The sequence below is a fragment of the Chiloscyllium punctatum genome, chromosome 25, assembly GCF_047496795.1.
Source record: "Chiloscyllium punctatum isolate Juve2018m chromosome 25, sChiPun1.3, whole genome shotgun sequence".
In the NCBI taxonomy this organism is placed as follows: Eukaryota; Metazoa; Chordata; class Chondrichthyes; order Orectolobiformes; family Hemiscylliidae; genus Chiloscyllium; species Chiloscyllium punctatum.
Genome location: NC_092763.1, coordinates 44153127 through 44173938, shown reverse-complemented (window position 1 = coordinate 44173938; position 20812 = coordinate 44153127). Strand labels below are relative to the sequence as shown.

General features: G+C 41.8%; 1 protein-coding gene across 12 annotated transcripts in view; it reads left to right on the top strand.

Annotated features, from left to right (window-relative positions):
* Positions 1-20812, top strand: part of dlg3 (discs, large homolog 3 (Drosophila)) — a 534760-nt gene that overhangs the window by 456326 nt on the left and 57622 nt on the right. The window contains exon 1 of one of the 12 annotated variants that reach the window (XM_072595186.1): positions 4107-4622. The exons of the other annotated variants lie outside the window; for them this stretch is intronic. The gene's annotated coding sequence lies outside the window, so the exon portion shown is untranslated. Of the gene's footprint in view, positions 1-4106; positions 4623-20812 lie in introns of those variants that run through there. 12 annotated transcript variants of the gene reach the window in all.

The following is a 20812-nucleotide window of genomic DNA, read 5'->3' as shown; positions in this document are numbered from 1 at the left end:
TAGAATTCACAATGCATTCCTGCTTTAGCAATCTATTCCCTCAATTCAATATTGTAATGTTAAATTTATATATAACCTTTAGTTGGACATTTGGCATTGTGCATGCACGTGTTCTCCATCCTGCAAAAGAGACATTGAAGCACTGTAGGAAATGCAGATAAGCTTTGCAAGGATGCTGCCAGATCTGAAAGAATAAAGACATATCAAGCCAAGGATTTTTTCCTCTGGAAGATTAATCGCACACCTCAGTTTTTTTTAACATTATGAATGGGTTCTATTGAATGAATGTGAAGCAACTGTTTACACTGGTGAAGGAGACTAACCGTTGAAATAAATAATTAATAGAACATTTGCTCTGTGCAAAGTGGTAGAATGTGAAACTGGCTGCCGCATGAGGTGCTTGAAACAGATGGCATGATATGGCCAGCTCCTGGGCAAAGTTTCCCAATTTGTTATAATTTCAGATAGAACTTTTGGAAATTGACAAAGATGACTGATGAAGGTAAGGCGATGGCTGTTGTCTACAAGGACTTTACTAAGGCATTTAACAAGGTCCCTCATGGTAGCTAGTCAGAAGATCAAATTGCATGGAACCTACGGTGAGTTGGCAAGTTGGATACAAAATTGGCTTGGCCATATAAGACAATGTGTAGTTGGGGAGGGTTTTTTTTTCTAAATTGAGGTCTACGACCAGTCATGTTCCAAAAAGATAAGTGCTGGGATCTCATTTGTTTGTAATATATATAAATGATTTGGATGAAAATGTCAATAGTTTGACAATTAAGTTTGCAGGTGATATGAAAATTGGTGGAGTTTTGTATAGGGAATAGGTTATCATAGGATATATATCAGTTGGAAAGTTGGGCAGAGAAATGGCAGATGGAGCTAATTCAAACAAATGTGAGGCCAAGTACAAATGAAAAGTATATTGTAAATGGCCAAACCCAGAGAAGCACTGATATACTGAGGGATTTTCAGGCTCCAAATCCTAGCTCCCTGAAAGTGGATAAGCTGGTAAGGAAGACATATGGCATGCTTGTCTTCATCTGTCAGAGTATCGAGTATAAAAGTTGATAAGCAATGTTGCAAAACTATAGTCAGGCCATATTTGAAGTACTGTGCACACTGCACTATAGAAAGTATGCACTGATCACTGTACTATAGGAAGGAAGTAGAGGCTTTGGAGAGGGTGTAGAAGAGATTTACCCGGATGTTACCTGGATTGGAGTGTATTAGCTATAAGGAGAAGTTGGACGAACATGAATTGTTTTTGCTAGAGCATTGGGGGCTGAGGGGTGACCTGACAGATATAAAATTATGAGAGGAATGAATAGGATGGATAGTCAGAGTTTCTTTCACTGGTTGGAAATGTCAAATACTGGTGGGGTGGTTTAGGGTGAGAGGTAGAAGTTTAAAGGAGATATATGCGGAAGGTTTTTTTGCACTGTGGGTGGTACTGCCAGGGGATGTGGTAGAAGCAGAATTATTAGCAAAATTTGAGGCATTTAGACAGACACATCAATACACAGAGAATAGAGAGATATGGACCATTTGCAGCAGATGTGATTAGAATAGCATCATGGTTGGCACAGACATGCAGGGCCAAAAGGCCCATTCTACTTATTGGTCTATTTTCCAAGTTCCTGGGTTATATACTGATGACGGGTGTATTGGCCTCCCCTTCTTTTACTCACCTGCTTTCGTTGAGGATACTTTTCTCCCAAACCAAAGAATTTAATTCTAAATTGAGCCAAATTGTCCAGCTTTTTTGAATTAACAAACGAATAAGTTTATTCATTACTAAATGTGATAAAATATCATAATGCAACACTCATAATATACATTAGGACTGAGAAATGAGTCCAAAATAAAACAAAGAAGTTAAATATATATATATGTGGATCAACCTTTGAATCATTAATTTAACACAGATAGATCATTGTGGCTATTACAGTCATTGTTGGTAATTGAATAACTGATTGCAAGATTCTAAGCTTTGCTAGTTGATTGACATTTTTTCCCTGGTTCCTTTTGACAGTGGCTGGTTGCCAGGGCTCAGAGAGAAATAATGTATTTTTCCTTTCTTTACCTGTAATGTAGAAGTATTTAATAGCTGATGTAAAATTGTGACCTTCACAGCATATACTGGGCCACTAAACACCCAGACCAGGGCTGAATTTAATTTTATACCTTTTTTTTATCCATAGATCCCAATAAGGCCAAAAGATAAAATGTGTTTGCTGCTGCTGAGAGGGGTTGGGTTGTCAGATTCTTTTTCCTGATGAAGGGTTTTGCCCGAAACGTCGATTTTCCTGCTCCTCGGATGCTGCCAGACCTGCTGTGCTTTTCCAGCACCACTCTAATCTAGATTCTTGTTATTTGTTTCTCTTTAGTCTTTCCAATTGAAGTTCTCTGACTATGGGGGTGACAATCCAAAATTCCACTTCAAATAGCCACTCAAATTACAACTAAAAGATGAATGCCACTGTGTCTCATTTTTAGAAAGAAGCACATTATAATTAAAAGTTCATGAAATGTGCTTGTGAAAATCACATGTGCATTTAAGAGAAGACTTGATAGATATATAGAGGAGAACAAAATAGAAATGATAAAGTAACTGAGTGGGAAGAAGCAATTGTGGAATATAAACATTATTATGGGTCAGATCAGTTGTGTTTTTGTTATGAATTCTAGTTCTGACTTCAACACAAAGTGTAAATTGAGTAGGGTCAAGATTAGAGTGGTGCTGGAAAAGCACAGCAGGTCAGGCAGCATCCAAGGAGCAGGAAAATCGACATTTCAGGAAAAAGACCTAATGAAGCCCGGTGCTTTTCCAGCACCACTCTAATCTTGGCTCTAATTTCCAACATCTGCAGTATACCCACTTCCGCCTAGTAAGTTGAGTAGGAACAATTAAGGTGAGTGGCAAATTGTCTGTAGATGTTTGAGGCATGGAAAATTTAAGCTCACAAGCCTCATCTGCATGCATTGATGAGTTTCCTGCCCAAACCTGGCAGGAAACAACACATAGTGAATGGTAGAGATATAATAATGGCAAGAAAGAAGTGGCCTCTGGGGAAAGAATGATTCTCTGGTATGTTGAGTATATGTGAAGGACCAGGGAATTCGAAAACCTTACATGTGGTAACCAGAGGCTGCTCCTAATGCTACAATTAAAGTTGTTTTTTTGAAAAGCGAAAGGATTTGCCTTTTTGTGCTTTGCAGAACACAATTGCTCTTTCTCCTGGGTTAGCATGATAGTCCCAATGGCTTTCACACTCAAGTGCATATTTAAAATTTTAGTCAGCCCTCAATAGAATCATCAAAGTTTGATTTAAGCATTTTGAAAAGCTCCCTTTGACTTCCAGCAGGTGTATTTCTGAACTGTTCAGATATTGTTAGAAACCAGCATGTTTGTCTCATGGGCAATTTTTAAATGCCTTGATAAGGTATCCACTGCGTGCATAGGGTTTAAATTATCTCTTTTGTCCATCTACAATGATAGGATTAATGTATGGAACAATATATGAGTCAATTTCAAGAAAATCTCCAGCTGAAGCTTGAAAGACGTGTGAAGTTTTTCCACCAGCTTTGCTTAGTTCTGCTTTGCAGCAACACAAAAGCAGCAGTGTAACTCAATGTTTACTGGCCTGATTCCAGAGCACAAAGGTCTAAGAGCCCTGGGGAAACTGCTGTCTCACGCTATTTTATTTTGAATCCACGCTGAACTACCGTGATGAAGTTGCATTTTTTGGGCGATTCTTAAATTATAAGAAATCCAATTTAAATGTTTTTGAAAGTATAGTCATTAACACCTGTGTTCAAATGAATCATCTGGGAATACACTTCTCTATGTGCTTTCACATCACAGTTATGCTCGTAGCAGGTTGGGATATTCCTTTGTGTTCTAAGGGGACCTAAGGTATCCATGCAAAAGTTTAAATTGTATGCGTCAATTTGATGTGCAGCCACAGTGAATTGTGTTCGCTTTGAGACATAGGGAGACAGAGACTGACTCACGCTGTGCCAGAGGCGGGACTAGTTATGATAATAAACCACATGGCGTGGTCTTCATTGGCTGGTTGCGTCAAACCAGGTTGTGTCCCACTCTTTTGATTTTCACAAACCGGTTTAAGCTTCACTAAGCAGCAAGGTTAATGATTCACTCTTTTGACCTCGCCTTGTTCGCTTCACCTATACACTGAGAAAGATTTTAACGAGTCAGATTAAGTAGAGGGACTACTTCATTTACGAACTGATCACTCCAGGAGGCCAGAAGTTGATCATCGAGCTTCATGTCTGTTTTTGAGCAAAAGCTGTGATCAGGCGAAGTCCTTTAAGCTCTGCTTGAGAAGTGGTTGCGTCACTGCAGGCTCAGGCAGGGCAGGTCAAAGCTGAGCCAGGGCAAATTCGCAAACAGCACGCTTTTATCCTCCTTCGAGCAGCTCAAATTCCATCATCCTGCAGGCGGGGGGGGGAGGGAAGAGGAAGTGATCGCAAAACCTGGGAACTCAATCTGGACTGATGTGCGAATCTCTTCATTATCCCATGCTGGTGTACCATTGTGTTTCAAACTTGCGGACACTTCCACAATAGCCGCAGCTTTACTGACGCTCTGAAAGGTGCGTATGTTTTTGGATTGATTCTGTGGGGGAGGTGCAGTGTAAAAGATGAGGATCGTCTTCTCAGACATATTAATCCTGTAGCAGCTGCTGGGGCCTTTGTTTTATGGATTTACCTCCAGAAAGGGGCAGCGCGGCAAAACACGTATTCGGAAGTGTCGGTGATACTACAGAGTTGACGTATCTCAGACCATGCGTCGAGAAGTGCTATTTGCTCCAAGATTATTACATGGGTATAGATGTGAATACGTCAGTGTCTACCCAATATACAGTTTGCCCTTAAGTGAATGATTTAACTTAACCATAAATCATTTTGATTTTTTTCATCCGCTGCTAACCAACCTTCTTACTTGAATTATTCATCTGTGCACGTTATTGTGGGTTTCTCCATGTACGATGAAGCCGTGAACCTCATCCGATAATCGTTCTCACTTATTGATAGCAGGAATTCACAGGCGACAACAGCTGCTACTCTACTGGAGATGTAGGAGACACAGTCGCTCCGGGCTCTCTCATGCTCCCATGTACCCCGGCTGAGTGCAACATTATTACTAGTGAGTGGGAGTAAACTCCTACCTGACCTCATGTGCATCTAGTGTGAAAATAATGTCTATACTCAACCGCAGCACCGAAGGACACTACTTATATGGCGGAGGAAAACAATGATGTAAGGTGAATGGTTGGTCGCTGAGGTATAATGGGTAGGCACGATATGATATTTGTATGTTGCAGATTACATGTTGCCATCTACATTTACTTCTCATCGTGAATCCGACCAGTGATTATAGTCCAGTCAGGGTGGGAGAATAGTTTATTTACACATGTTTAATGCCACAATTAAATCATCCCCCTAGAATTTTTCGTAGCAATAGCATTTAGAATGTATTTAAATGGTTTAACACCATTATTGAAATACTGGAGAAAGGATTTGCAAATACACTTTTGTATGCTTTTCCCCCAAAGTGTGACTTCAGGAGTTAAGTATTTACCTTCAGTTTATCTTAAAGTGTTTTAATTATTTATGCTTCATTTTTTAACAAGGATCCAAAAAAGATTGTATCCAATTTTAAATAGGTGGAGCAGAGATTGCTCGTTTTGCCTCACAATATTGAGGTTCTTAGTTAAAGCCTCCATATTATGCCTAAGCCTACAACACTTATAATGTTTTATTACTCTGTTACCTGTGCTATATAAAATAGTGGTGACACATGATATGCTGTAAGGTGCTTTATTTTAAAACCTTGAAAGCTTTATCATATCCCCTGCCAAGAACAGACATGCTCAGTAGTTTATTGGGAATAGGGTGGAGAAAGCTGGAGATAATTTTCGTGGAGATCAGGTTGGAAGAGGGAATGAGGAGAATTGGAGAAATAAACAAATTGGTTTGAGGGCAGCAGGGAACATTAGAACACTTTTTAGGTCAAGATGAGAAGTAGCAGAGACAGCTAATTGAATTATCTCCAGCTTGGTGACAAAGACATCAACAAGCACCTTGCAGTTGCCACTTATTGAGGTATTGGTAAAGAAGGTAAGAGAAAAGAAGCTACTGATTACTTTTGCATTCTAGCATGACCTTGGAACAGTGAGGTTTCAGATGGTGAGCCTGACCTCAGTGGTGGGCAAATTGTTGGAGGGAATCCTGAGGGTCAGGATGTACATGTATTTGGAAAGGCAAGGACTGATTCGGTATAGTCAACATGGCTTTGTGCGTGGGAAATCATGTCTCACAAACTTGATTGAGTTTTTTGAAGAAGGCTGTTGCCAGGGTTGGAGGATGTGAGCTACAGGGAGAGGCTGAACAGGCTGGGGCTGTTTTCCCTGGAGTGTCAGAGGCTGAGGGGTGACCTTATAGAGGTTTACAAAATTATGAGGAGCATGGATAGGATGAATAGATAAAGTCTTTTCCCTGGGATCGGGGAGTCCAGAACTAGAGGGCATAGGTTTAGGGTGAGAGGGGAAAGATATAAAAGAGACCCCTGAAGCAACTTTTTCACGCTGAGGGTGGTACGTGTATGGAATGAGCTGCCAGAGGATGTGGTGGAGGCTGGTACAATTGCAACATTTAAGAGGCATTTGGATGGGTATATGAATAGGAAGGGTTTGGAGGGATATGGGCCGGGTGCTGGCAGGTGGGACTAGATTGGGTTGGGATATCTGGTCCACATGGATGGGTTGGACTGAAGGCTCTGTTTCCATGCTGTACATCTCTGTGACTCTGAGAGTGACACTGTGGTACTTCATGTGATCTTTTGTGTTATGACTAATGATCACTGTCGATATACCTTTCACAGACTTGCTCATGATATCATCGTTATATCCTGAGGGTATAAAGAGCTCATATTCCATTTTAGCCCAGAGATCACTTGAAGCATGACACCCCACTGAAGGCATGCTGCTGAATTATAAGCGAATGCTATGTAGAATAGGTGAAATAAATATTTGTTGCATCCTTCAGTATCACAATATCCATGCCTAGTTTCTTATGCTTTAAGAGATAACACAAGCATTGCAGTGTTCAGTAAAATCCCCTACTGGAGGCTAATTTATGTTATGGTTAGCAACAGTAGCCATTATAAAAAGAACTCTAGCATCTGTTGGTAGATATTTGGAAAACAAATTGAAGACAGCTAGGTAACAGCTTGGGCGTAAGAGAATTTGGACAGTAAGTAACATCAGTTTGTGTGAATAAGCATAACCAGACAGATCTGTTGCAAACAAGAAGACCAAATTAAATTCCTTTGATTCTAAGAGTACCTTATTTAAAAACAAAAATGTTGAAGTTACAAAATCAATCTAAACTAACGGCTATGGACCTATAATGAAGAATAGTGACTACATGTTTTTAAAAGAAACAGCCTATTGATTGAAATTTTTTTTAACTTGTCCCGCATAACCTCAAAGTTCTCATAGAAGAAATTACAGCTTAAAAACATAAAAACAGGGGCTTTCCGCATTAAAAAGTATTCAGACCTCATTGTTCTCATGACCTCCATCTAGAGGTCGAAGTTACTACAATTCTTAAAGCAACAAGTTGTAGAGATCAAGGCCACTGGAGCAGCAGTTTAATTTACACATTGTCTAAGAAGTTTAAGGTGGATTGCTTAAACACAGTTATGAATTGGGCAGCCAGTGACTATCTGTAAAGTATGTGGCACCAAGGGACATTGAGCATGTGCATGCTCAAAATCTGATTCCAAAGACCAAGCCAGACACTGGAACTAAACACAGATGACCAACAAGATGACAGTACAATACCACAACACTGGTAACAAGGAAATTGTTGAGAAATCCCACAGCTGCAAGATGGTGACTTCCAGAGTCACCAAAGTAGAAGGGAAATTTAAGAAGATAACCAAGCTTTCCATATTGTTAAAATCTGGTGTGTATTAATAGTCCAACAGCAGCAAGACTATCAGTACGCACAGATCTCTGGATAGTAAGAACTCATAAGAATTAAACGACACCTTGTTGTGGTGGAATAGACCATATATGATGAGTTACAACTGTTCAAACAGCACAGACAGTTATATTTTATAGATCGATGTTCCCTAGAAAAGAGCCTTAAAAATCTTCCTTGTTATTGGCAAGGAGGGGCTTCGCAGGATTAATAAATACCGTCTTCTCATAAATGATCAGGAAGATCCACCAAATATCTGGAAAGTTCTTGAGGACCAGCTCAAGGTAGTCATTAACTTCAGGATTAACAGACTCCAACTCATTATACGGACAGCAACTACCGGAATCCATTGATTAATTTGTTGAAAGATGCTGTAATAAAAAATATAATGTGACTTTTCAAAAGATGACCTGTCAAAACACCTCCGTGGGTTAGATTTGAAGTACTGAAAATGTGTTGCTGGAAAAGCACAGCAGGTCAGGCAGCATCCAAGGAACAGGAGAATCGATGTTTCGGGCATAAGCCCTAGATTTGAAGTACACCAACTTAAGCCATTTGAAAGGATCTCAAAAAAAGGCTATGCTGTGTTATCTGAGGATGGTTGCTGGTAGGCCATTGTGGCAGGCCAACAACAGTTGTGTACTTTACAAAGATGAAAAATGTGTTACAGGAAAAGCGCAGCAGGTCAGGCAGCATCAAAGGAGCAGGAGAATCGACGTTTCAGGCATAAGCCCTTCTTCAGGAATCTTCAGCATCTGCAGTCCTCACTTTCTCCTAGTTGATACCTTAGATGCTGCCTGACCTGCTGCACTTTTCCAGCAACATATTTTTCAACTCTCCGGCATCTACAGTCGGCAAAGGGCACCAAACCAACCAAGTCTGTAATGGATGCATTTTATCATATCTACTCAAAGGCGGATAGCTTTTCTTGGTATCTGTAAAGTATGTGGCACCAAGAGACTTTGAGCATGTGCATGCTCAAAATCTGATTCCAGCCAGCCAGACCCTGGAACAAAATATAGATGACCAACAAAGCGACAGTACAATACCACAACACTGGTAACAAGGAAATTGTTGAGAAATTCCACAACTGCAAGTTGGTGACTTCCAGAGTCACCAAAGTAGACAGGAAATTTCAGAAGATAACCAAGCTTTCCATATTGTTAAAATCTTCTTCTAGTCCAAGACTATCAGTACGCACAGATCTCAGCATAGTAAGAATTCATGAGAATTAAACCACACCTTCTTGTGGTGGAACAGACCAGATATGATGTAATCAAATGAGTCCGTGATGTGCAAGGATATGACTTTGAAATGAAATATAAGCTAGGTATCATGTCTGAGATGCTGAGCAAATTACTAAAACCATATGAAGATCACAATATTCTTGTTGATTTACTTTTGTTGATGCCTTTGGCAGCTTACAAAGATAAATAACTGCAAAAGTTGCAAAGGTCAACAGTTAAGGATGGCCTGACATTATTAATGAAGTAAAAGTAAAATATGCAGAATCTGGAAATCTGAAACAAACTCGGAAAATGTTGGAAAGACTGAGCAGGTTTGTCAGCATTTGTTGAGAGAGAAATAGAGTTGTGTTTTCAAGTCTGACATGATTTCTTCAGAACTGATAGGAGTTGGAAAATGGTTTTTATATGCACAGGAGGCTCCCAAGCACTGAGGATGTCACCTAGATAGGGGACGAAATGTTTGCAACACAAATTCCCAGCTCGGCGAACAGAACCACAACAACGAGCACCCGAGCTACAAATCTTCTCGCAAACTATGGTTTTTATACTTTTAATAGAGACAGTGGAGGAGATTGGGGAACACTGTTCAGAAAGTATCTGAGAAGATACAATCATTTTGACATACAGAGATGAACTTTGTGCTTCTGAAGAAATGATGCAGAAATAATAGCTTTCAAATGTTGCTTCCCGAAAATGGTAGAGGGTTAGACTCCACAAATATATATTTTGTTTATTTATGGAGGTTGATCAGTCCAGTGTGAATGGTGGGAAAATTATTGGATGGTATTGACACAGGCAAAATTAATTCTTGCTTAGACGGTGTTAAATAAGGTATAGCCAGCATTGATTTGTTAAAAGCAGATCCTACCTGACTTTCAAAAGGCCTTTGATAAAGTACAGCCTAAGATAATTATTCAGAAATAGAATCACATTAGATTAAAGGGATGGTGGAAATTTTAGTATGTAATTGGATTAGGGATAGAACACAGTTAGTATGATGAAAGCATATTTTTCTGACTAGAGAGAAGTCTGCAGTTGTTCCCCTAGTGGTCAATATTGGAACCGTTGCTAATCATGTATGTAAATAATATAGCCGTGGGTAAAGGAAGCAAGATTTCAAAGTTGAAAGATGATATGAAACTTGTGAACTAGTAATTTGTGAACAGGATAGTAGCAGAGATCAGGAGGATGTAGACTGAACTGGGCAGACACGTGCAGATGCTATTTAAGACAGATGAATGTGCACTTTGGTAGAAACAACATGGAAAAGCAGTTCAATCTAAATACTTTTGAGTGGATGCAACAGTAGAGAGACCATACAGTGTATATTTACAAAAAAATTGAATGAGGCAAGACAAGCTTATGATTAAGAAAGCATATGGCTTTGTAAATAGTTGTATTAAATAGAAAGGAAAGGATGTTGAACTTAGTTTCAATCGCTAATTAAGCAACAGTTGTAAGGTTGTGTACAATTCTGCCTTCTATACTTCAGGAAAGATGGTTAGGTCTTGAAAGACAGAACAGAGGAACTTACCTGGATACCAGAGATAAAAGAGTTAAATTGTGTAGTGAGAATGGAGAAGTTATGATTACACTCGTAAATGGGAAACATGATTGGTACATGATTGGGGACTTTAATAGAGGAGAAAACGTTTCTTCTAGCATATTGCTTAGTAAGCCAATGTCATAGCTTTAAAATAATTGGCAAGAAGAGTCGTAGAAGCAATGATCAATTTGTTCAAACTGTTGTTAAAGGTATGGAGTGCACCACCAGAAAAGGTTATGGAAACAGCTTCCATGGAAATTTTCAAAATAAAACTAAGCATGTAATTGAAGAGAACTAATTGCAGGGTTATTGCAAACAAACTGAAGCATGTCGAGATTGGAAAGTTCTTCCAAAGAACAGACAGTTTTTGAAATGATGGAATAATTGACCAAATGGCCTCCTTTAAAATAATATATGAATGAACTTTGCAAAAATATACAGCATTTCAGGGTATAAGTTTTCCAAATCCTATTGAAAAGAAAAGCAATTGTTAAACAATTTGATAACATGACAGTTTGACAGTGTTCTGACCCTTTGTTGTATGTAGCCCTGAGGCATAGACACTTAGGAACAGAATGTAGAAATAAGAATAGGCCATTCAGCCCTTAAGAGGTAAAAACAATGACTGCAGATGCTAAAAATCAGATTCTGGATTAGTGGTGCTGGAAGAGCACTGCAGTTCTGGCAGCATCCAAGTAGCTTCGAAATCGACGTTTCGGGCAAAAGCCCTTCATCAGGAATAAAGGCAGTGAGCCTGAAGTGTGGAGAGATAAGCTAGAGGAGGGTGGGGGTGGGGAGAAAGTAGCATAGAGTACAATGGGGAGGGGATGAAGGTGATAGGTCAAGGAAGAGAGGGTGGAGTGGATAAGTGGAAAAGAAGATAGGCAGGTAGGACAAGTCCGGACAAGTTATGGGGACAGTTACTGAGCTGGAAGTTTAGAACTAGGGTGAGGTGGGGGAAGGGGAAATGAGGGAACTGTTGAAGTCCACATTGATGCCCTGGGGTTGAAGTGTTCCGAGGTGGAAAATGAGGCATTCTTCCTCCAGGTGTCTGGTGGTGAGGGAGCGGCGGTGAAGGAGGCCCAGGACCTCCATGTCCTCGGCAGAGTGGGAGGGGGAGTTGAAATGTTGGGCCACGGGGCTGTGTGGTTGATTGGTGCGGGTGTCCCGGAGATGTTCCCTAAAGCGCTTTGCTAGGAGGCGCCCAGTCTCCCCAATGTAGAGGAGACCGCATCGGGAGTAACGGATACAATAAATGATATTAGTGGATGTGCAAGTAAAACTTTGATGGATGTGGAAGGCTCCTTTAGGGCCTTGGATAGAGGTGAGGGAGGAGGTGTGGGCGCAGGTTTTACAGTTCCTGCGGTGGCAGGGGAAAGTGCCAGGATTGGAGGGTGGGTTGTTTGGGGGCGTGGACCTGACCAGGTAGTCACGGAGGGAACGGTCTTTGCGGAAGGCAGGAAGGGGTGGGGAGGGAAATATATCCCTGGTAGTGGGGTCTGTTTGGAGGTGGCGGAAATGTCGGCAGATGATTTGGTTTATGCGAAGGTTGGTAGGATGGAAGGTGAGCACCAGGGGCGTTCTGTCCTTGTTATGGTTGGAGGGGTGGGGTCTGAGGGCAGAGGTGCGGGATGTAGACGAGATGCGTTGGAGGGCATCTTTAACCACGTGGGAAGGGAAATTGCGGTCTCTAAAGAAGGAGGCCATCTGGTGTGTTCTGTGGTGGAACTGGTCCTCCTGGGAGCAGATCCGGCGGAGGCGGAGGAATTGGGAATACGGGATGGCATTTTTGCAAGAGGTAGGGTGGGAGAGACACTACCCACGCCCTCCACCTCCTCCAAGACTTCCGTTTCCCTGGCCCCCAACGCCTCATCTTCACCATGGATATCCAATCCCTCTACACCTCCATCCGCCATGACCAGGGCCTCCAAGCCCTCCGTTTTTTCCTCTCCAGACGTCCCCAACAGTACCCTTCCACCGACACTCTCATTCGTTTGGCCAAACTGGTCCTCACCCTGAACAATTTCTCCTTTGAATCCTCCCACTTCCTCCAGACCAAAGGGGTAGCCATGGGCACACGTATAGGCCCCAGCTATGCCTGTCTCCTGTCTCTTTGTTGGCTACGTAGAGCAGTTGATCTTCCATAATTACACCGGCACCACTCCCCACCTCATCCTCCGCTACATTGATGACTGCATTGGCGCCACCTCGTGCTCCCGCGAGGAGGTTGAGCAATTCATCAACTTCACCAACACATTCCACCCTGACCTTAAATTTACCTGGACCATCTCTGACACCTCCCTCCCCTTCCTGGATCTCTCCATCTCCATTAATGACGACTGACTTGACACTGACATTTTTTACAAACCCACCGACTCCCACAGCTACCTGGATTACACCTCTTCCCACCTCATGTTTCACAAAACTCAAAACTTAGTTCTTTCCCTACCCTCTCATACCCTATACACATTCTCAGTTAGGGAGGACATTCTTGATAATATGTCCAGGGAAGTTATTTGGGTGGAACTGAGAAATAAGGAATGGATGATCACCTTATTGGGATTGTACTGTAGACCCTCCCAATAGTCAGCAGGAAATTGAGAAACAAATCTGTAAGAGTAAGAAGGTGGTTATGCTAGATTCGATTCCCTACAGTGTGGAAACAGCTATTTGGCCCAACAAGTCCACACCGATCCTCCGAAGAGTAATTTACCCAGATCCATTCCCCTACATTTACCCCTGACTAAGGCACCTAACACTTTGGGCAATTTAACATGGCCAGTTCACCTGACCTGTACATCTTTGGATTGTGGAAGGAAACTGGAGCACCCGGAACAAACCCATGCAGACATGGGGAGAATGTTCAAACTCCACACAGACAGTTGCCCGAGGCGGTAATTGAACCGGGTCCCTGGTGTTGTGAGGCAGCAATGCTAACCACTGAGCCACCATGAGTTACTCTTGGGAATAAGGCAGGGCAAGTGACTGAGGTGTCTGTGGGGGAACACGTTGGACCCAATGACCATAAGTATTAGTTTTAAAATAGTGATGGAGAAGGATAGACTGGATCTAAAAGTTGAAGTTCTAAATTGGAGGAAGGCCAATTTTGATGGTATTAGGCAAGAACTTTCAAAAGTTGATTGGGTGTGGATGTTCGCAGGTAAAGGGATAGCTGGAAAATGGGAAGCCTTCAGCAATAAGATACGGAGAGTCCGGAGGCAGTATATTCCTGTGAGGGTAAAAGGAAAGGCTGGTAGGTGTAGGGAATGCCGGATAACTAGAGAAATTGAAGTTTTGGTCAAGAGAAAGAAGGAAACGTGTCAGGTTTAGATAGTGGAAATCGAGTGAATCCTTAGAAGAGTATAAAGGCAGTAGGAGTATGCTAAAGAGGGAATCAGGAGAGCAAAAAGGGGACATGAGATCACTTTAGCAACTAGGGTTAAGGAGAATCCAAAAGTATTTTATAAATACATTAAGGACAAAAAGGTAACTAGGGAGAGAATAGGACCCCTCAAAGATCAGCAAGGCAGTCTATGTGTGGAGATGGGGGATTTACTAAATGAGTATTTTGCATCAGTGTTTACCATGGAGAAGGACATGAAAGATATGGAATATGGGGAAATAGATGGTGACATCTTGAAAAACGTCCATATTACAAGAGGAGGTGGTGCTGGATGTCTTGAAATGCACAAAAGTGGATAAAGCCCCAGGACCTGACCAGGCATACCCTAGAACTCTGTGGGAAGGTAGGGAAGTGATTGTTGGGCCTCGTGCTGAGATATTTGTATCATCGGTAGTCACAGGTGAGATGCCGGAAGACTGGTGGTTGGTTCCAGTGTTCAAGAAAGGTGGTAAGGACAAGCTAGGTGTTACTACACAGAGGTGAACCATTTCTATTAATTAAACACCTTGCTCATAATCTGTTAAAATGTGAGTGACAGCGAATTCCCGAATTCCACTATTTAAAGAAAATAACATCAATTTATTTTCTAACTCTAAAAGTGAACATTAAACAACAATTATTCACAAATCTAAGCCCCCCCCCTTTCTCTTAACTGCTTACTATCTGCCTCCATATCTATAACAATATGCTGTTCCAATATGACACTTAATAGAATTACATCAACTTAATTTCAAACTCATACAGTCCTTGTCTTCTGTGTCTTCAACCTTGCAGTTTCTGACCCCTTGGTTCATCTTCATTCTTTTTACTGCGAGTATGTTTCACATGAAAAGGTACCTTTGATAGAGAATGTTTTCTACTTTGAGAGCAAGATGTTAGATGAGCAGTTAGCTCTCCATGAGTTTCTCTTTCTATGGCAGTTGCTCTCTGACCAATTTTCAAAATGTTAGTATTCTTATACCCTCAACATTGGATTGTCTCATTGGTTCGATGTTGGCACAATAATAAATTCAAACTCAGTTGGGTTTTGGTATCCTCGGGCATATTTTAAACTAATCGATTAAATGCAAATTGTTATCAAAACAGCAGCTAACTCCGGTATCCATTTCCAGCCAAATGTTACGTATTTTTAAATTTTCCAATATAATCGAGGACTGCCTTACGTATTTTAAAATTTTCCAATATAATCTAGGACTGCCATCTAGTCATATACAATGTTGCTTGTAATCTCTCAGTTCAGACCAGCATTCTCTCACTCTCTTAAATGTACAGTACATGCCTTCAGCTTCATAACACAGGGAGCAATAGACCGGTGAACCTGACATCGGTGGTGGGCAAATTGTTGGAAGGAATCCTGAGGGACAGGATTTACATGTATTTGGAAAGGCAAGGACTGATTAGGGATAGTCAACATGGCTTTGTGCGTGGGGAATCATGTCTCACTAACTTGAGCTTTTTGAAGGAGTAACAAAGAGGATTGATGAGGGCAGATCGGTGGACGTGATCCATATGGACTTGAGTTCAACAAGGTTCCTCATGGTAGACTGGTTAGCAAGGTTAGATCACATGGAATACAGGGAGAATTAGCCACTTGGATACAGAACTGGCTCAAAGGAAGAAGACAGAGGGTGGTAGTGCAGGGGTGCCTTTCAGACTGGAGGCCTGTGACCAGTGGTGTGCCACAAGGATTGGTGCTGGGTCCACTGCTTTTCGTCATTTATATAAATGATTTGGATATGAACATAGGAGGTACAGTTAGTAAGTTTGCAGATGACACCAAAATAGGACGTGTTGTGGACAGCGAAGAAGATTACCTGAGAGTACAATGAGATCTTGATCAGATAGACCAAAGGACCAAGAAGTGGCAGATGAAGTTTAATTTAGATGAATGTGAGGTACTGCATTTGGAAAGTCAAATCAGGGCAGGACTTATGTACTTAATGGTAAGTCCTGGAGAGGGTTGCTGAACAAAGAGACCTTGGAGTACAGATTCATAGCTCCTTGGAAGTGGAGTCGCAGGTAGATAGGATAGTGAAGTAGGCATTTGGTATGCTGTCCTTTATTGGTCAGAACATTGAGTATAGGAGTTGGAAGGTCATGTTGCGGCTGTACAGTTCATTGGTTTACCACTTTTGGAATATTGCATGCAGTGCAGGTCTCCTTCCAATAGGAAGGATGTTGTGAAACTTGAAAGGAATCAGAAAAGATTTACAAGAATGTTGCCAGGCTTTGAGGGTTTGAGCTATAGGGAGAGGCTGACTAGACTGGGCTGTTTTCCTGCAGCATCGGAGGCTGCGAGGTGACCTGATAGAGGGACGTGGATAGGATAAATAGACAAGGTCTTTTCCCTGGGATGGGGGAGTCCAGAACTAGAGGGCATAGGTTTAGGGTGAGAGGAGAAAGATTTAAAAAGGACCTAAAGGGGCAATTTTTTCAAGCAGAGGATGTTGCATGTATGGAATGAGCTGCCAGAGGAAATGGTGGAGGCTGGTACAATTACAACATTTGAAAGACATCTTGATGGGTATATGAATATGAAGAGTTTAGAGAGATATGGGCCAAATGCTGGCAAATGAGACTGGATTAATTTAGGATGTCTGGTCAGCATGGACGGGTTGGATTAAGGGTCTGTTTCTGTGTTGTACATCTTTATGACTCTACTATATTCCATCTTTCTTTAAGTCTTCAATATTGTGTCCTCAACAGTTTCCTGTGATAAAGAATTCCACAGGCTTCACTATCTGTGTGAAGAAATACCCCCTTCATCTTTGTCCTAAAAGGCCTACCCTTTATCCTGAGGTTGTGACCCCTGGTTCTGGGTGGCACAGTGGTTAGTACTGCTGCTTCCCAGCACCAGAGACCTGGGTTCAATTCCTGCCTCAGGCGACTGACTGTGTGGAGTTTGCACATTTTCCCTGTGTCTGTGTGGGTTTCCTCCGGGTGCTCCAGTTTCCTCCCACAGTCCAAAAAAGTGCAGGTTAGATGAATTGGCCATGCTAAATTGCCCGTGGTGTTGGGTGCAGGGGTAAAAGTAGGGGAATGGATCTGGGTGGGTTGCGCTTCGGTGGGTCGGTGTGGACTTGTTGGGCCGAAGGGCCTGTTTCCACACTGTAAGTAATCTAATCTAATTTGGACTCCAAGATTATTGAGAAAATCCCTCTTGTATTTACCCTGTTTAATACTGTTAGAGATTTTATGTTTGTATGAGATCCCTCTTCATACTGCTTTATGAATGGAATTAGCAGGAAGTAGAGCATGTCTGTTTAGATTGTCATCATGGTCAGTGCAGATATGATGGGCTAAGAGGCCCGTTCTTGTGCTGTTTTCTTCTGTGTTCTATTGTTCTAAACTCTAGTGAAGATTGATCCAATCTTTCTCCTACATCAGTTCGACCATCCCAGGAATCAATCTGGTAATCCACCTTTGCACTCCCTTAATAGCCTTATATCCTTCCTCAGATAAGGGGATCAAAACTACACACCCTACTGTAGGTGTGGTCTTACCTATGCCCTGCAGTTTCAGCAAGACATCCTGCTCCAGTACTCAAACCTGACCCTAAATAGGCCAGCATACTACTTGCAAACTGTTGCACATACTTTTTGTTTATAGGGTTCCACAATAAGATTAACTCTGTTATAATGCTCCTTATTATAATTCGTTCTATTATATGACTCATAGGTATAACTGTGCCAGTGTAATAAAACTTTCATTTGTAACCCTTGCTGTGTTATTAGGCTCTTAGCTATTTTGCTTACTGTGTTATAATGTTCTTGATTGTAACTCATGTTGTGTTATGCTTTCAGTTATTTTCATCACTGAATTTCCCAGTTTATGACTTCAACTCTGTCATATAACATTTTCAGTTGCAAAACCTAAGCAAGTGTTTCACTATTAGGTGCAGTCTTTCAGATGGCATGTAGAATCTAGCAGCTAGTTTATCTGACATAAAGCGTCCATTGGTACTCAGACAAAGTGCAGATGTTGTGGCTGTCACTTGTCTTTCAGTTAACTTCCATAAAACAGATTATCTGATTTGTTTTATTGCTCCGTGTGGGATTTTGCTCTGTGCAAGTCAGAAAGTCATACTGCTCGGAAACAGACCCTCCGGTTCAACTTGTCCATGCCAACCAGTTTCCCCAACTAAACCAATCCTATGTGCCTGCATTTGGCCCAATTCCCTCTGAACCTTTCCTATTCATGTACATGTCCAAATGTCTCTTAAGTGTTGTGACAGTCCCTGCATCTACCACTTCCTCTGGCAGTTCTTTCCACGTAAGGGCCACCTTCTGTGTGGGAAAGTTGCCTCTAGTATCCCTTTTAAATATTTCCTCTCTCACTTTAAACCTATACCTTCTCATTTTGACTTCCCCTACCCTAGGGAAAAGTCCTTTGTTATTCACCTTATCTATGCCCCTCATGATTTTATAAACCTCGACAAGGTCACCCTTCAACATTCAATGTCCCAGAAAATAAAGTCCCAGCATATCCTGCCTGTCGTTATAACTCAATTCCTCCAGTCCAAGTAACACCCTCATAAATGTTTTTCCACCCACTCCAATTGTGAAGTGGTCAATTTTGTTAAGATAAATATCATTCCTATAGCAAGGCGGCCAGAACTGTATGTAGTATTCCAAAAGTGGCCTCACAAATGTCCTGTACAGCTGGAATGCAATGTCCCAACTCCTATACTTAGTGCTCTGCCCAGTGAAGTTAAGTGTGCGAAATGCTGCCTTCACCACCTTGTCTACTTATGATACCATTTTCAAGGAATTGTATACCTGAACCTATAGGTCTCTTTGTTCAATAACACACTCCAGGGCCTACCATTAACTATGTTAGACCGGACCTGATTTATCTTAACAAAATTGACCACTTCACATTTATCTAAATTAAACTTCATCTGTTACTCCTCGGCCTATTGACTCATCTGATCAAAATCCTGCTGTACTTTGAGATAATCTTCACTGTCCACCACACTATCAATTTGGGTGTCATCTGTAGACTTACTAATCATATCTCTGTTTTGCATCTAAATCATTTATATAAATGACAAACAACAGTGGACCCAGCACCAATCCCTACAGTTGGAACAACAATCCTCGTCTACCATCCTGTCTCCTACCATCAAGCCAATTTTGTATCTAAGTGTCTAGCTCTCCCTGGATCCCATGTGATCTCAATTTAGTAACCAGTCGACCATGCAGAACTTCGTTGAACACCTTGCTAAACTCTATATAGAGCACATCTTCTCCGTACTCTCATCTATCTTAGTCACGCCTTCAAAAATCAAGTTTGTGAGACACTATTTTTCATGCACAAAATCATGCTGACTATCCCTAGTCAGTCCTTGCCTCCTCAAAAGCTTGTAAATCCTGTTTGTCAGAATCCCCTCCAACAGCTTACCCACTACTTATGTCAGACTCACTAGTCTAAAGTTACCTGGCTTTTCCTTGCAGCCGTTCTTAATAATTGCACAGCATTAATCACTCTCCAATCTTCCTGCACCTTACTCATGGCTGTAAATGATACAAATATCTTTGGGTCCCACAATGCTCTGGGATCCACGTAGAATCATAGTCATAGAGATGTACAGAACGGAAGCAGACCCTTCAGTTGAACTCCTCCATGCCAACCAGATATCCCAACCCAATCTAGGCCCACCTGCCAGCACCTGGCCCATATCCCTCCAAACCCTTCCTATTCATTGTTGTGGTTCTGTTCGCCGAGCTGGGAATTTGTGTAGCAGACGTTTCTTCCCCTGTCTAGGTGACATCCTCAGTGCTTGGGAGCCTCCTCTGAAGCACTTCTGTGATCTTTCCTCCGGCATTTATAGTGGTTTGAATCTGCCGCTTCCGGTTGTCAGTTCCAGCTGTCCGTTGCAGTGGTCGGTATATTGGGTCCAGGTCAATATGCTTATTGTTTGAATATGTGGATGAGTGCCATGCCTCTAGGAATTCCCTGGCTGTTCTCTGTTTGGCTTGTCCTATAATTGTAGTGTTGTCCCAGTCGAATGACAAGCAACATGAATTCGACTGGGACAACACTACTATTATAGGACAAGCCAAATAGAGAACAGCCAGGGCACTCATCCAAGATTCAATCAATAAGCACATCGACCTGGATCCAATATACCGACCACTGCAACGGACAGCTGGAACTGACAACCGGAAGCGGCAGATTCAAACCACTACAAATGCCGGAGGAAAGATCACAGAAGCGCTTCACAGGAGGCTCCCAAGCACTGAGGATGTCACCTAGACAGGGGACGAAACGTCTGCAACACAAATTCCCAGCTCGACGAACAGAACCACAAAAATGAGCACCCGAGCTACAAATCTTCTCACAAACTTTCCTATTCATATACCCCATCCAGATGCCAATAAATATTGCAATTGTACCAGCCTCCACCACTTCATCTGGCAGCTCATTCCATGCATGTACAAGCCTCTGCGTGAAAAAGTTGCCCCTTAGGTCTCTTTCATATCTTTCCCCTCTCACCCTAAACCTATGTCCTTGAGTTCTGGTCTCCCCACCCCAGGGAAAATACTTTGCGTATTTATCCAATCTATGCCCCTCATAATCTTATAAACCTCTATA